Source organism: Chrysemys picta, chromosome 3 (genome assembly GCF_011386835.1).
Source record: "Chrysemys picta bellii isolate R12L10 chromosome 3, ASM1138683v2, whole genome shotgun sequence".
NCBI classification, from domain to species: domain Eukaryota; kingdom Metazoa; phylum Chordata; order Testudines; family Emydidae; genus Chrysemys; species Chrysemys picta.
Window position 1 is genome coordinate 187,601,141 of NC_088793.1, and position 18,161 is coordinate 187,619,301.

General features: G+C 40.1%; 1 long non-coding RNA gene across 1 annotated transcript in view; it reads left to right on the forward strand.

Moving 5' to 3' along the window:
• Positions 1–17,883, forward strand: part of LOC103307546 (uncharacterized) — a 544,737-nt gene extending 526,854 nt beyond the window's left edge. The window contains exons 4-5 of the long non-coding RNA XR_010599941.1: positions 12,572–12,731; positions 17,756–17,883. This is a non-coding gene — a long non-coding RNA (uncharacterized LOC103307546). The remainder of the gene's footprint in view (positions 1–12,571; positions 12,732–17,755) is intronic.
• Positions 17,884–18,161: the final 278 nt, after the last annotated feature.

Genomic DNA, 18,161 nt, shown 5'->3' on the forward strand with positions numbered 1-18,161 from the left:
AAAGAGGATGGAGCTAGGCTGTTCTCAGTAGTGGTAGATGACAGAACAAGAAGCAATGGTCTCAAGTTGCAGTGAGGGAGGTCTAGGTTGGATATTAGGAAACACTATTTCACTAGGCGGGTGGTGAAGCACTGGAATGGGTTACCTAGGAGGTGGTGGAATCTCCATCCTTAGAGACTTTTAAGGCCCAATTTGACAAAGCCTTGGCTGGGATGATTTAGTTGGTGTTGGTCCTGCTTTGAGCAGGGGGTTGGACTGGATGACCTCCCTGAGGTCTCTTCCAACCCTAATGTTCTATGACTTGTGAGGTAACTCCCTTCTCTTCATGTGTCAGTATAATAATGCCTGCATCTGTAATTTTCACTCCGTGCATCTGAAGAAGTGGGTTTTTTACCCACGAATGCTTATGCCCAAATAAATTTGTTAGTCTTTAAGATGCCACCGAACTCCTCATTGTTCCTTTGATTGTTAACTCTCATTAATAATACCCTGCACTTGTGTAGCACTTTTCATTCAATGATCTTAATGTGCTTCCCACTGAAAATGCCTCAAAACATTTCTGTGAGGTACACTCTACTAGCTTGTGCGTGTTTGAGTGATGAAAGTATATCAAGTAGTCAATGGACCTATGCTAATTTACACCTGCGGAGGTTCTGCCTCATAGTGTCTGTTACTCTGAAAAATAAAGGGTGAAATTATATAGATCCTAGTGGGTAGCAATAAGATAAAGTATTCATTCAGATAAAGCAAGTTATTTAGTGATTTTTGCCACTCTGTCTCTCTCCCCCCACTTTAATATGTGTTATTTACTCATATCACAATAGTCAAGAGTCTGTCAACATTTCCAACATAATCTGCCATTTTAAGGCATTCATACAAATACACATTTACCTATACAAATAAATTCTGGTTTAAAAACGTAGTATACATTTCTCTTGATGCATTCACATAGCTCTCACTATTAATAGCAATGTTATATTCGTACTTCAAGGGAACAATAAATTCCATAGCTTTTTCCAGGTCAGAAATGGAACCCCCAAAAAATATTTACACACTTGTTCCTGGCCTTCTTTCAAAGAAGAATAAGCATTTATCAATAGAGCTGACAGAATATTTTTTGATGGAATGTTTTTCCATAAGAAAATGGCTTTTGTCAAAACCAAAACTTTCCACAGGAATGTGATGAATTTGATGAAATTTCGCTTAGACACAAGGCATTTTGATTATGTCAAAATGTTCCATTTCAACATTACTGGACTGGAACATTTCTGATTTTTTTTAATTACTTTTCATTTCAAACTTTATTTTATATTACTAAAAAAAATAAAAAGTCAAAATTGAAATGAAATATTTTTATTTTATCTAAACAAAATATTTTAATTCACAGCAATGATTTTTTTTAAATTTCATTTTGTGGGAAATTTCGAAAGAAGACATATTTTGAAATTGGAGAATTTCCTAAGAAACTAAAATTCCAGTTTCCACACAGCTCTGCCTGTCATTATTATGTATGTTTATTTCTATAACTCAAGACCACCTTTGTTTTGCTGGTTGTAATAAATGAAAATAGTCATTGCCCTTTTTGGGTTTATTTTATCAAAATGTCCAACTTCTTTTCTGATTACATTTTTTAAAGTGCTGGAGATAGCCACAATGTATCCACTGGTGGCTTGTCTACACAGTGCTTTAGTCTGTATCAAGGAAGTGTAAATTTTAGTCCGCATCAGCATGTCATGTAACATGCCTGTGTGGATCATGCTAGCATGCACAAGTTTCCTAGTGTATGTTGAATGTAGTCCCATTTGAAACAATACATGCTAGTATGGACTAAAATGTACCTCTCTGGGGCCGACTAGACTTGAGAAGAGGCTGCTAGACAGACCAAATGGATGTTTCTCATATCCAATTGTTCTTTTAAGGATTGCCTTAAAGTGCTGAACACTAACAAATTCCACTAACTTGCAGGATCAAAAACTTATTTATTATCTCAGGCTTGCTCTGTGATAAAACAAAATATATGTAATAATACTACTCACAGCTCAGTCCTTTCAGGCAACAACTACCACAATGAAACACTCAAATCTCCATGTGTGGGAATGTCCTGTTTCTTGGCTTGCAACCTTTTAACTGTCCCACACTAACAATTCTGCAAGGGTGACAAAATCAAGCATAACAAAACAAGGAGAAAAATGTCAACAGAGAATCCCTTACTTAGAGCCTAACTTTCGGCATGGGAATTAGATATGTCTTCTGTACTAGTGCTTCAAGCTACTCTCAGTGTTCACTAGCTGTCATCTCCCAATAGATACTTGTAGTTTTTTGCCCATCTGTAATAGGTTCTTAGACATTTCCCATTACTGTAAATCTTTAATGTATTTAACCCCACAACATCCCCGTAAGATAGTAAGCTATTACGTCCATTTTACAACTAGGGAACGAGGCGCAGAAAGGTTAAGTGATTTGCCTTAGGTCAGATAAAGGGCCTCTGGAAACACTTGGACAGTGGTCTCCTGAGTTGAAGGTTAGACCCCTAACCAGTAGACCATTCTTCAACACCTCATCTCCTTTTCTAGAGATTTTGTCTGGCCTCCAATTCATCTCCTTTTCATTGGTGGTGTCAGCTTTTCCTTCCTGGTGGTTGGCTCACTACTGTGCTATCTCTGGACAGCTTGCCACATTGCTAACACATGTGTGTAGTAACATTGTAAAGCTATATTCTCAGGGGTCCTTGGGCTATGGTAAAGGAACTTAAAGATAAGATATTGCTTAGGGTATTCATTGTTCATGGACATCATAAGTAATGAGGCCTTGTGAAGAGTTAACAGAAGATGAAAGCTACATGGCATGCTGCAGCACATGAAAACGTGATCAACTTGGCAAAGGGTAATACATATAAGTGAATGGCCGAGTTGAGGGAAAGCAGGAAAATTCTGGCTAATGTGAAGTGATCTTAAGGGAATAACTAATTGTGAAAGATTAATTAAATGTGAGAAGAGTGTAAGTGAAGATATGTATTGAGAGTGTGAGAGCAATAGCAGAAAAGGAGGGGAAAGCTAGGGAGTGGCTCAGACTGTTGAAGAAAAGCCAAGAAAAGAAAAATAATGGGCAGAATTAGGAGTATATCGCGCAGGTCAAGTCTGTACAGTAAGTAAAATAGAGGCCTAGCTCCTGTATTCTCATAAATTAATACAGAATCTCTCCAGCTCAGTGAAGGGCAATGAGTGGGATCAGAAGCTTGGGCTCTGTCATAAAGCAGTTTGAGTGTGACAGGGTTGATTGAGTAAAGGTCCAATATATAGGATGAATGGCAATAGTGGAGCATGATAAGTTATAGAACAAACCCATTGCAGAACAATGAACCTATAAAACTGACCAGAATCCAAGAGGGAAGTAGCTGGACTTACATTGGCTACAGCTTTTTGGCTGCAGGCCTCTCCGTTGCACGTAACTATGGAACTGATTTTAAACGTAGTGATTATTATTCAATTATGTGATGCTGTAACTGAAAGAAGGTATTTCCTCTAGGGCTATCAATGTATGAGAAGAAAATACCATCTAAAGTAGGAGGATAGGCTCATGGAGTGTTGCTGGAACTGTGTCACAAGAAGCTCATACAACTATGCCAAGGTGGTGATGGAGGCTAAGAAATGTTTCTTCTCCTTTTCCATAACCTTTATAAAGTTGTGGCCAACAAACCTGTTCCAGATAGTGAACAATCTTTAACCAACATAGGTTGTCTTAGCCTAAGATCTGCTGTGAGGCACTTATGTCCTACTTCACAAAGAGGAGAACATTGCCTGTTCTGTTAAATTTGAGTCAGATAATAGAGTACCATCCCTTGGCCAAGCTTGGACCAGTCTCAGAACAGACTTCCCCCCAAATCTCTATTTCTATGATGACTTTCAGGAGCCCTGCCTCTCATGGCTGATGAAAGATAGTGGGGAGCACCTTGTTTAACTGCTAACAGAAATGGTTAATGTCTCTCTGAAGAGTGTAGACTATAGGTAACCTTTAAACACATTCCTCCTGTGGTGTTCCAGCCCTTGCTCAATAAGGTATCACTGGATGACAATAATCTAAGGCCTTGGCTACACTTACCCGCTAGTTCGGCGGCTGGCAATCGAACTTCTGGGTTCGACTTATCGCGTCTAGTCTGGACGCGATAAGTCGAACCCGGAAGTGCTCGCCGTCGACTGCGATACTCCAGCTCGGCGAGAGGAGTACCGCGGAGTCGACGGGGGAGCCTGCCTGCCGAGTGTGGACCAAGGTAAGTTCGAACTAAGGTACTTCGACTTCAGCTACGTTATTCACGTAGCTGAAGTTGCGTACCTTAGTTCGAATTAGGGGGGTAGTGTAGACCAAGCCTAAGCAATTAATTCCTCATCTCAAACCTCCTTTACTTTGGAGAGGGTGTTCAGAAGCTGGTGTCATGCTAACTCCAGCAGTATTTTAGATCCTTTCTGGTCAGGCTTCTCTCCTGGTGGATGATTCACTTGGCAAGTGACAGAAATCTTATTTATTTCATTTAATATCTGCTAATAATGTTAGAGCAACCAATGTCCTTTGACACCACATGGACCCTGAGGTTCTACTAGCATGTCTGTTGAACCTGGAGTAGACAGAATCGTATAAATGTGACTGCATGATTTTCCCTATAAGAGATCCCAAAGAGTGGTAATGGGCAGCTGCTTATCCACTCCAAGGCTCCCAAACTGTCAGTCCTGTCACCTCTCTTATTCCACACTTATTGGAAGCAGCTGGAGGAGACCACAAGCTGATATGGGCTACAATTTCACCAGTATGCTGATACCACATAGCACTCTACAGTCCCTCCGGTGCCCTAGTGTCTGGGTGAAACAGAGGCACAAATGAAAAGCAGTTGGTTTAGGATTAATTAATTAATGGCAGAATAACACTGGTGCTGATTCAGTGAGAGAAATATTTTGAGAAACTGGCAGGGTCTGTGACCATCTCCTCAGCTAAGGATATCTGTCCACTGGTTATCCAAGTGATGCAATGCTGCATTTGCCTCTGCTCCTGGACAGCAACAGGGATAACAAACTGCCCCTTTCCAAGCTATGTCTAGCAAGATGATGATGCCCTTTCTGTCAGATGAATGCCTTACTTTGCCTTTCTTTACTCCAGGCTAGACTACTCTAGAGCTATACATCTGGAGCAGCCCATGAAGGACACCCAGAAACTATGGCCTTTACAGGGTATGCTACTACAATAGACACTCATTAGTAGGGACATATCAGTGGCCTATTGCTATGTTACTCTTAAGTAGCTATTGCTGTTATGGGGAGTGTCGACAATTCACAGTAGAGAATGTGTTCCCAGGGGAAATGTTGCTCATAATGGCGGTTGCTCTTACAAGGTGTTGCTGCAAACAAGCATCTACTGTAACAAGCTAATGTAGGAAAACAAAAAATCACACAACATATCCAATATCTTCTAAAAATACAAAAGTCCTTAGTTAAACCAATTAAATTGGGGAAAATCAGAACTGAGACTCAAATAGTGTCTCCTGCTTTCCCTTCCCTGGATATTTTGAGGGTGGGATCTGGGGGTGATTTTACATAGCATTTATTCTCTATTGGACACAGACACAGTAGGGTGAGTTAAACTGAAGTTTCAGATTTTGTCCCATATTTTTGTGTTTTTATGTCTCAGTTGTTCCTTCAGTGCTTTTTGAACATTGATGTCATTTAATCTATACATTCTGTATACATTCAGGCAAATCACTTTTCGCCTCAGTTCCTCATAGGGAAAATAATATTTTTCCAGGGCTTTGGAGCTGTGCTCCGGCTCCGCTCCAGCTCCAGGCAAAAACCTACAGCTCCACTGCTCCTGAGCTGCTCTGCGCTCCAGCTCTGGCTCCGCTCCAAAGCCCTGTTTTTCCTATCTTTGTCACTCTTGTCTGCTTTGACTGCAAACCCATTGAAGAAGGGATTGTCTCTTATTACATGCTGATGCAATGTTTAGCCCAATAAAGCTCCACTTTTGGTTGGGACCTCTGGGTGCTAGCATAGTACAAATAATAATAATAATACATGCAGCAATACATAAATATCTCAGTGTTGGAAATTTGTTTTTATTTTATTTAAGAGCACATTCAAGTAATCAGTGCCAACAGAAATCCGAAATATAGTTGAACATTTTAAGAAAATAACCCATAATAACCTTGCAAGCCAATCATCTTGGTTTTGATCCGGTCCCTGTAGCCGGTTTGGACATTCTCTGGACTTTCTCCGGAGATATCCAAAGGACACCTGAATAGCCCAGTACGTGTTAATGGTAATTCAATAGATGACACTCTTCTCTTTGAGTCAATACTTCATAGGTGCCCCTGAATGGTGCTAGGGGGCAGTGTGCTGCTATAGATGCCTCTTTCCAGTGAAAATATTAAAATAAGGCATTGATTAGAGCTGGGCAAAAATTTTGGACAATTTTTTTTCATCCAAAAATGCAGATTTAGATTGATTGAAACATTTCACAAATTCTTATCATGTTTGACTAAATTTTTTTTTGTCATAAAACAAAACAAAATGCAACTAAATAAAAATAATTCACTTCTACATTTTTTAAACAAAATATTTTGATTTTATAATTCACAGTGAATTTCATTTTGAATTTTACTTCAATTTTATTTTTAATAAAATGCTAAACTCAAAATCGGGTCAAATGAAACATTTAGTTCAACCCCAAATATATATATATATATTTTACTTTATGGTTTGCTGAAAAATTAACAGAAAAGGTGTCATTTTTTTTCAAATGTTTCAAACAATTTCCCCCTACTTTTTTCAGTTTGACCAACAAACTGAAAAATCATTTATTTGCATAGCTCTGGTCCAAATCAGTTGTATCTAGTCAATCTAGTTTTTTTATATCATAGTGAGAATATCTGAATTCTACCCACCCTAACGCCCTTTGCAGTTTCAAGTGGATGCAATATGCAGCACTTCCTGTCCTAAATTATTGTGTAGTGGTGCTCTGTGTTGGCTAATGGTGGTTGCAATTTATCTTAGCAGTCGCTCCATTGCAGTGATGGAATGGGATGATCCCCCTGTAGGGTTTGTATTTAGGTTAAGTCTATAAAGTGCTTTGGGATCCTTTTGGATATACTGTGCTATATAAATGTATGATGTTATGGTTATTATATCAGGATTGCCTCATTAACCCCACTGCTTCCAGATCAATCCCTTTAATGGCTCCATTTTTCTTTTAGGCTGAATAATACAAAAATAGTACAACATGTTACAACAACTCAGATAAAAAAATCAAGATGTCCTGATTATATTAAATGATTATATTAAAATATTCATTTATCTTGTTAAAATCATTAAAACAAATGATTGGTAGGTTTATATTTATTTTGGTACCCCTTTTAGTGAAGAACTGGGATAACTGGAAGACAGAGAGATAGTTTGACTAACTCACCATCAAGACTACAAAAGCTTTTCCACAGTGCTAATTTAGGCTCTTGCTACTTTTAAACACTTTCCATTTCATAAATAAGTGGAAACTCTTTCTTCTTTTTGGCTGACTTCACCCTTTTTCTCCCTTTCCAGAGGGACCTATAAAGAACAGAGCTAAGGAAAGGGAAGGTGTGACAAAGCTTAGACAATAACGTTATTTTAAAGTTTGACTGCAACAGCTCCCTCAAAACAGATGTTCTGCGACTTTAGTGCTTGCTGTCGTGGCCCTTTCCTTCTCTCCTCTTTGATTGGCAGTGCCTTACATCAGCTTTTCACCTGTATTCTTCCGCTTTCTGGTAGAGACATTCCCAGCACAGCAATGGTAAGCAGTGGCACCAAGTCAGATATTTCTTGGGGCAAGGGGCAAATTCTGATCCCCTCTGACTGCCCAGCCCCGCAGCAGCAACCCCGTTCCAGTCTCCACTCAGCCTCCTCCCACTCCCACAGGGACCATGAGTCTTCCTCGGCTGAGGATTCTCCCCTCTTGCTTACCACACAGTGCATGAGCTGGTGCTGCCTAGAGTCAAGTTCAGAGTGGACTCTCCTGCACTCCGTAATACACTGTCTGGACAGAGGGGTAGCTGGGCTGGATTTGAGTGGTGTTGCGACCCTGTGCTCCAGGTTACAACACTGCTCCATGAAATTTGGCCAAGCCACCCTTCTGTATGGATAGATGGGTGGTCAGATCCAATTTCAGTAGTATTGCAAACAAACAGCTGGAGTGATGCTCCAGACTTCTCTGACAGCGTATTGATTTAGTACGAGACCACTGCTTAAAAGCAGTCAGGCCGTGGGCCCATGGCTCTGCAGCCTATGGAACTTTGAGCAAGTGCAAAAACTTTTTTTTTTTTGGTGTGGGGAGGGCTAATGGTACTACTGATGGTAGGACGTCTTGCTGTACTGGAGAATAGGCTTTATTCTGCTCATAACCAATTTCTTTGTCACTTTGGGATATGTTTCCACGATAGCTTAGGGACGCATCCTGTTCAGATATCTGGATAGATAGAGCACTAGATGGAGAGCCAGAAGACCTGGGTTCTCTTTCTGACTCTACCACTGCTGTGTGACTTTGGACAAGTCACCTCACATCTCTGTGCCTGTTTCCCTTTGTCTGTCCTGTCTATTTATTTTGGAAGTATCCTCAGCCCCTCCCATGGATTTTTCCCCATCCAAGGGCATAGTCTAGACTATTATTATTTTTATGTAATCATTTAATACATAGTACCTAAAAGTATTTTAGACCCTTTCAGGACATGCAAGAAGACAGTACTTTGCTCCAAGCCATTGAAATTCAAAGCCCCTGCTCCTGCCATCTGATGCACATGAGCAGACCCCTGCACCTGTGCTGAGTTGCACTGGCTTCAACGGGGCCCCATGAAGGCACAGGGGTTTGCCTACATACATCATACAGGAGGATTAGAGACTAACCAGACAACATACAGAAGAAGAGATGGGGAGAACTGAGAAAAAGGCTAAAAACCAAATGTTTGATGTGGGTTTTTTTATACCAAATACTTTGTCGATGTGCGGTGTTTGTTCCTTAACTCTTGTTAAGGTTGTTAACTCTTGTTAAGGTTGTTTGGCACAATATATTGTTTAGGTTTTATTTAGGGCGGGGGAGAGAAGGGATTAAAACATGCCCTCAGTTAACATTACCCTATAAACCCTATAGCTTTTCTCATTTCTTGCTTTTTGAGTCTTTAACATTACACAATTTATACTGAGGAAAGGATAATCTTAAGAGGACAGGATGTCCTTGGTTTAAGGCACAGACCTAGCAATCTGAGTGCTAATCCCAGCTCTACTCAGGCTTTCTGGGTGGCAATGGGTCAGATTTTAAAGTGGAAATAATACTTAGTATCATGGGGTGTGGATGTTGTAAGGCGGAACTCAATAAAGTTTGTAAAGTGCTTTGAGATCCTTTATTATAGCACCGTCAAGTACTATTATTGTTCTCAGTCACCTCATTCCATTTCCACCTGCCTCGCCCAAGAACATTCACTTGTTCAACACACCCTTCACAGTTATTTTCATCAGCTCCATATCATGACATCAGTGGTTACTCTAAGAAGACAACACTTTTCAAATCATATGGGCCAAGAAAACATTGTGGGCCATTATGATCCTTGATGCAAATGCTCTGAAGTCAGTGAATTTAGACAATTTTTCACTTGACCGGGATGAACTTGGCCCTACATTGTTACTGTGGTTTGTCGAGTATTTGTTTGTCATGTGAAAATACAGGACTAATACCAATGGCTTTAAAATATATGTGAAATAAACACCTTTTGCTTTGGGAGAAATTCTGCATCCATTGAAGTCAATGGCAAAACTCCCATTGACTTCAGTGGGGCTAGAATTTCACTGTGTGTGTGTGTGTGTGTGTGTGTGTGTGTGTGTGTTTCTAACCTGGTATATGGTATATTCCTCCACTTGAATATTATCCCATAAATACAAGGGTAGCACTTTTATAATGTCACTAGTAGCTAAAAGCCTCAGAATAGACAGACACAGCACAGATGACATCATAGTCTCTGGTATTTAATAATATTCAGAAAACGTATTGTTTCTATGTGGAGCACAGTAAACAGGTCATCACAGCTCATCTTATATAAACTGCTTTTGTAAGACAAAGAGAATCTGCCATTACATTACATCCCTAGAGCCTGTGGCTTAAAACTTATATGTTGGTCCAATAAATGGCATCAAATTATCTGTCTTATCCTTCTATTGAACGCAGAACACATGCTGCTAGGAAACAAAAAGGACATGCATTTATTTTCAAGCATAGGACTTTGGAACCACTTGGGAAGAATATTCTTGATTGAGAACCAAAACATTCCATGATGCTTAACAAACCTGCAAATTGAAAAATCAACATCTGCCCTGTGTAGCAACAATAGTAGAAGGACCTATAGCTCGAAAAATTCAAAATATTCCTTAAATTATATTTTTGTGCATTTACAAAATTACTACTCTCTGAATCAAAAGTCTCAAGCTGTTTTTATCTGAGAGCATACGTTGTGTCGATAGACAATATCTCAGCCTGTAGTCGTACATGAAAAGCCCTGCTGCATAGCATAATGGACAGTCCTGCGAACAAGAAGCTGCATCTCAGTGAATGCTCCTATAATAATATTTTAAAATAAATGATATGCATCATTAAATCACTGAGGATGACTAACTCAATTTTAGAAAAATCACAACTCCTGCAATCACAGTTACAGTTCTTATTTGAATATTTTAGCTTTTACCTGGGTAGCCAATAGAAGCTAGTGAAGCCACATTCTGCTTCATACAGATGAAGGCACTACTCTAAAAGAAACAGGAAGGAACCTGTGATTATGTAGATACAGTAGCACGGGCTAGATGGGTTTTTTTTTTTTTTCCATTTTTCTTATTTACATATCACAGGCATTTCTTTATGAAGTTATTTTAAATAATTTATTAGATTGATCTCTTCAAAATTCTACCAAGGCTAGGGGAAAAAAATGTCTTCTAAACTTATTTAAGGTTTGTGCTCAAGCAGGGCATTTACCTGCCTCACTGCTGATGTTCTAAAAATACCTCCATGTCCATACTATTATCCATTCTTCACGTCCAATTGCTCTGTTATGGTAATAGTCAGAAGCACACCATGTAGTAATTACTTACAGCTGACTTAAGAAAAGAATATTCAACTCCCCCACTGTTCCACTAGAAGGTCTTTATGCACTATTAACTCATTCCTGTTTATTAATACTCTACTGGTAATTCTGGCTGTTGCTTTTTAGGTTTGTAATAGGGGGACTATTAAACAGCAATTATTGACCATATGGGTTGGTGAATATTTGTTGTTGGTTTTTTTTATTAATCCTTTTAACTTCTTTTTAAGGAAGCCATATTACAACATAGTAGAAATGGCATTACATCTGCCTGGGACTAAGAACCTTGGCCATACTTGCCATTTAGAAAATGCAAACTTCATATTTCAGATATATCAGAAGAAGCTGCAGAAATACTGCAAAACATTTTAGAAAACATAAAAATCCTAAGAGGCAGGTACAGGGAAAACCTTTGTCTTTGTTTTACGGCTCTGGGCATTTTGTTTTTTGATTTTCTCTGCCTTTTATTTTTTTAAGATAAATAGAAATCTGAGTTTTTTGCTCATTACATCTGTTCTAGAATTTCCAAATTTTAAACTAATAAAACCCAAGCTAGAAAAAGTGCAAATTATCAAACCTCTGGGTACTAGGCAGCAGCCTTTGTGAATGAGTCTGCCTAGTGAAAGGGTTCAGGAGGGACAAAATTATAGTAATTATGTCTCAAATAGCTGGGCTGGGGAAAGTGAGTCTTTTTTACTGCAGTTCTTGCCTTTGGCCAGTAGCAGCAGTTAGTACCCCTGTAGTTTCCAGCGGTTGCCTCTCTGTTTCTCCTGCTGCTCTTCGCTCCTTCACCTCCCGACTTTCCAGAGTTAGGGAGGCAGCCAGCTGTAGTTCAGTCAACTCTCTCACAGTTGGTGCTTCCCTCTTTTGCTGCCCCCTCAGGATGATGGAGAGGAGGAGCCAGGTGGGTTGGGAAAGGAAGTGGTAACTATAAAGAGGGTGAAGCAGAGGAAGGAGGGAAAGGGGAGCCTTAATGAGGATGGATGACAAGGGATAGGCCTACAGTGAGAGAGTGGAAGGGGGAAGCTTGAGTTGGTTAGCAAGAAAGAAAGAAGGGAGATACGCCCATTAGAGGTTCCAGAGAAGAGCGCCCAACATCAAACACATTTGCTGTGGTGGGTGTTTGTGGGGAATTTGTGGGCTGTGTAAAGCCCCTACACACCACTTCTGATAAGATGGTGACATTGCAGTTGAGATTGACATTATTTAGAAGTTGAGAGAGGACATGGCAGCAGAAAATGAGGGACAGCATGGAGGAAGAAAGAGCCAGATGCAAAGGGCAAAGTACATCACCAAGCTCCCAATCTTGTAAATTGCTCTATGTGAGTGGATCCCTGTGCCCATGCGGAGCCCCACTGAAGGCAAGAAGGAAAGTCAGATTTTCAAGATGAAATCGTTTCAAAGGCAATTTTCTCTATTTTTCACTCACCCTATTTTTTCTCCTAGCAGAACATTTTCTTAGGGCTTGTCTTCACTACTGGGAGATCGACGCTGCTGCAATCGATGCAGCGGGTGTCAATTTAGCAGGCCTAGTGAAGATCGGCAAAATCAATGGCAGAGCGGTCTCTGGTTGACTCTGGTACTCCAGCTCCCCAAGAACAGTAAGGTAAGTTGAGCAGAGAGCGTGTCCCATCGACGCAGCGCAGTGAAGATCCCGGGGTAATTCACATAGCTGGGTAGTGTAACTTAGCTCGACTTTACCCCAGTAGACAAGGCCATGATCTCTTAATACTATAGAGTTTGGTAGAAGTTCTCATACCTGTGTGTGTTTGGCTTGGATTATGATTCTTTGCCATATCATTCTGGTCTTCTGAGCTGATGACCAAAAACAACTCAATTTAGAAAAAAACAGAGGGCATAGTTGTTTCTGATCATCATTACATCATACATTTTCCAGTACTAAAATAACTAGTGTCAAAATAAAAAGTTTAATAGATAAAAAAATCAATTTTGAATCTGTTGTTGTTTCACTGCCAATGAGACACTCTATTGTTTTCCTATTATAAATTTGCATATGTTATTGTTTTATGAGTTAAAAATGCTTTTTTTGGTATCTCAGCTAGGTATCATACAGAATGACTTAGAAAATAAATTAGAAAAACCTGTTAGATATGATGTCAGCTCCAAAACTGCTTCTAACCTAAACTGTAATGTAGATGAGTTAAATTGTCTACATTTACCTGTAGTCTTGTCAAGCTACAGAGATTTTTTAGTGTGATCACATAGATTTCAGGGAAGTGTGGACTTACACAAAGCTATGCTAAAAATAAATACTGGAGGTAAAAAATAGAATCTGTCCAGTCTCTATGCTATTAAAGCAGGATAAAGTATTTTATTCAGCCTGGGTCTATGATAGCAGAATAGCAACCTGTTGTTCACATTAAAAATAACAGTTATGCGAAACCTATGCATTCCTTTGTTCTCTGTTGCTGCCTGGATCTACATTGCAAAATCAGTGTGTGGCCTGAATGGTTGTTATGCCAGAAGTATTACCTCCTCAAGCAGTTATTCCTCTGAAGTGGTGTATCTCATCATAACACCAGTGTTCCATAGCATGCATTGCCTGCCTGATGGTTTCTGTGTGCAGTTTAAGGTGCTGTGTTTTGGTCTATAAAACCCTAAGTGGCTTGGACCGGCCTCTCCCCAGGTGAAATCCTGGCCACACTGAAGTCAATGCAAGATTGTTATTGACTTCAGTGGAGGTGTTGGAGTTGGAGCTCCCTTGCTGTAGAAAACAGGGATCTAGCAAAAAGGTGAGGGCTTCTTGATTAGGGAACTTGCTCCACTCTGGCTCTGAAATAGCCTGGATTTGTTGGGCTTAGCAGAGTGTTTTAAACTCATCTATTTGGTAGTGCTTTTGGGGAGGGCTGAGGGTATGAGTGTAGTGGTGCATATTTTGCTATTTTGAGAGAGTCGCTAGTTAAGTGAAGTGAATGGAGCCTCTGCCATGCTGATGGGTAGTTCTTCCTTCTATAAATGGAAATCTGGAGTGAACTAGCCCATGAGGTGATCTACTGCTTCAGTAAGCCCCAGAGTGCGGGCCACATGCAAAATTTACATTCAGATTGATGTCAGAGCCTATCAAAGAGACTGCCACAGCTGCTGGGCTTAGCTGCTTAATGCCACACCTTGTAGGTTTCTGTTGCGGGGGGTCTTATTCCCAAACCCAAAACAAGATTTTGGTTCATTTCAATTAAATGGTCAGTTCCCTCCTCCCTAATTTAAACCTGGCCCAAAACATTCAAAAGTATTCTTTAAAAGCCACTGGGAAATTATATTTTTGCAAGATAAAATTACAGCAGATAAATGACCGTGTCACTGACATGTTACTTAATCTTAATACACTTTGGTAGATTAGTTGTGTTTAGTATTCTAGGTGAAACTGTAGTGTAGCACCAATCCTTGCACATGCTAAAGGGAAAATGGTGTGCTAGTGATTCAGTCGTTATGCTTGTTGCAGGGAAGAGATTAGAGTGCGCTTCTTTGTCAGTTCATCTCCTTAACTAATAATATATTATTTATTACAAAGATTTAGTTTCTTAAACCTGTCTTCTTTTTTCTTTTAAAGATATTGCTTACTGTTTGATCTATAGTCTTTAAATATATATAGGTATGTGGGGCTGCAGCACAAGCTACATTTTTTAATGCCATCCAGTTTTATCTAAGTCTGCATTTTATGTTCACAGGGCTAGTTCAAGCACATCTGGGGTCCCCTGTAGCCCAGCGCATAAGGGGCCTTCCACTTCTGTCATCATTTATTTTTCCCTTCCCCTGTATAACCAGACATAAAGTATTAGTGTGAAATTAAAACTCTGGTCTATGTAAAAATGCTGCAGCTCACCTACACTTTTAGTATTGTGCACCCACACACACATACACACACACACACACACATACACATACACGACTTCACCCTTACTGGGTCTGCCTACCACATAAGCCGTCTCCCTCACTGCCCTCCCCACACACAGCACCCAATCTCCCTCACTCTCAATGCACTCACTGTACAGATTACTGTCTCTGCAGGAGCCAGACCCTTTCACCCTCTTCCCACAGGACTAGGTTTGGAAGAAGAGCAGGAGCAGCCCCCGGAGATCTCCTCCTAGGTCTCCTCCTTGTATCCCAGGGTTTCTTGTCTTCCTCTTGGTCATCTGCAAGGAAAGTGCTCTTCTTTCCTGTACCTGTCCCAGGGAGTGAGGCAAGCTGGGCATTCAGCCAGCTGCCAGGGAAATAGCATTTAGTGCAGGGCCCAGATGTGTTTTTCTCCGTTCTCTTTGGGGCCCAGAGTAAATTCCTCCCTGTCAGCTGGTGACATGCTGGAGAGGGAGAAGACAGAGTGGGGAATTCAGGATATTCAGCAATGCACCCAGACAAGGACTGTGTTTCCTCCTGGCAGGTAGTGGTGGAGGCCCGACTGCAAGACAGAGTGGGGTACTTCTCTCATGTTCCTAGTATGGTGTTTTTGAAGGAGGAGGGAGAACTGGAGGAAGCTGCCACAGTGTGTTCCCAACCTGCTATGTCAGGTCCACCAGCCTGTCATAAACTAGCCAATCAGAAAACAGTTTTTAATGCCAGTTATAAAATATAAGTAACCTTTTCATGGCATTTTTGTCTTCTGTATGATTTTGCATATCAGAAGCGATGTGTCCGAAGAAGCAGACAAAATAAGAACATATTTCCATCAGAAGTACAGATCAGAGTGAGTCACAGTGGGTGGAATAGGATGGGAAAGAAGGGAATTGTGTATCCTCTACAACTGCTGCCCTGTATTCTGGGCACCATGTCTGCATATTTGAATCTAGAATGGTATATTCTGTGTATATACACCTCTACCCCGATATAATGCGACCCGATATAACATGAATTCTGATATAACGCGGTAAAGCAGTGCTCCAGGGGGGCGGGGCTGCGCACTCCGGTGGATCAAAGCAAGTTCGATATAACACGTTTCCACCTATAACACGGTAAGATTTTTTGGCTCCCGAGGACAGCGTTATATCGAGGTAGAGGTGTAAGATTTTTTAACTCTAGATGTACAATGCTTTTTCATACAGTGGCACACTTATAGAGTGAGAGTGAAATAAGCACTAAGTATCTGACCCACAAGGGAAATGGAGGATTTCAGTTTATGTGGCAAAAATGGTGGAAGGAAAAAGGCACATTTTAAAATTGGTCTCCCCATCCTGTGCTAAATATCCAAATGTTCCATAGAATAACTGTAACTCCTAGTGGTGTCCTTTAAAAGATAGTCAGTATTGGATCTGTGGGTCTCCTTTAAAGATTTTTGTTTCAACAGATCTACTTCTTTCTCTCATTCCCTTGTTGTTTGACTCTGCCCTTGTCAGTGCTACTGTTCTGACAATCAACAGGGATAGCAGCATGCAACATTAAATCTGCTCATGGGAGAGCAGGCGAGACAGTGTCTTAAAACTGGGACATCTGGTGGTTCTACTGTTAAGCATAAGTGGAGAGCACTAGTTAAAATACTGGTTCAGTACTGTTCAATACTGTTTGGAAATGGCATGACTAAACAGCATTTGGTGGGTAGTAAAATGCAGTTGTAAAAAAAGTCAGTTTTATCACAAAACCACCTTCTCCCTCTTCACCCCCAGAATAACAAACTTTCAAGTAAGAAGTGAGCTCATGAAAACAGCAAAATTAAACTGGATTCCAGTTAGTAAAGGAATGTCAATGCAAGGCAGGGATAAGTTTGCGAGAGCTAGTATTATGTGTGGATTCTTGTATTTGATCATGAATATGTAGGGACATCCTTTCAATAAAAAGAAAGAGTTCTGGTAGGAAAGGTGGATTGTAAAAACAAACAAAAAAAAATCATCTCTCTCTCTCTCTCTCTCTCTCATATCGAACAAAAATACTTGATATGCAGTTTGCAATCTTGACAGCAAAACCAGCATGTCTTTGCTCAGTTCCCCTAAATGTTATCTGAGTACATTCCATTAAAAATTAGGTTGTCTCATCACCTGAACTTGAGATAAAAAGTAATAAAGTAAATATATTAAATGAAAATGTAGCAATTAGACCAAAAGTTATGTTGTTTCATGAGTATCAGAACAGACCAATCAGTGAAAGTGCCTTTATATTTAGCTCACTGTAACTGTAAAGGCCTACTACTATGCTTTAATTTGACCAAACCATAGTATAAGGTTTGTTATAAGCACTGCATGACTTTTATTGCCTTGAAGATGAAAGTTCCTTTATAAACTGACATCCAGTTTTTGCTGACCCAATGAAATAGTATTGTACATCACATGTGCAATACGGACAACGTATGTAATATCCCTCCAGATTTAGCCACTTCTGTGTGTATTAGACAGAACGTGGGACATGTTTTCATAATTTGTTTAATATACCGCTACCTCGATATGACACCACCCGATATAACACGAATTTGGATATAACGCGGTAAAGCAGTGCTCCGGGGGGGGGGGGGCGGGGCTGCGCACTTCGGTGGATCAAAGCAAGTTCAATATAACGCGGTTTCACCTATAACGCGGCAAGATTTTTTGGCTCCCGAGAACAGCGTTATATCGAGGTAGAGGTGTAGATGCTTAAGTTACTTTAATATGATTGTTTTCTGCTCTCCAAAAGTAGAAGTATTTCTTTTTTTAGGTCAGCATTAAGAATGGAAGTAGGACCGTATGGTTTCACCATCTTGTCTTTGCAGCAAACATTACCTTAAAAATGTTGTGCAAGGAATTAAGAAGAAACTGCACTGAGAGAAATGTTCAGTGTTTTAGCAGAGCGTAAGTGTTCCACTACTCTACTTTCCTCTGCAAGTTGCCTATGTCACTCTTAGTCAAGTATTAAACCTCTTTTATTTCACTGAAAGTCTTTTTTAAAACAAATGGCAAGTGTCAAATAGTGTTATCTTTTGAAATCCTGTTGCAGCAGTTCCACTATGAATTACCATGTCCATTCAAGACTTTTTCCGTTTCTTCCACACTTTTTTCTTCTTCTGTCCTTTCTAGAGCTGAAAGAAACATGCCTGCCTTTAGTTTGCATGCATTTCGATAAA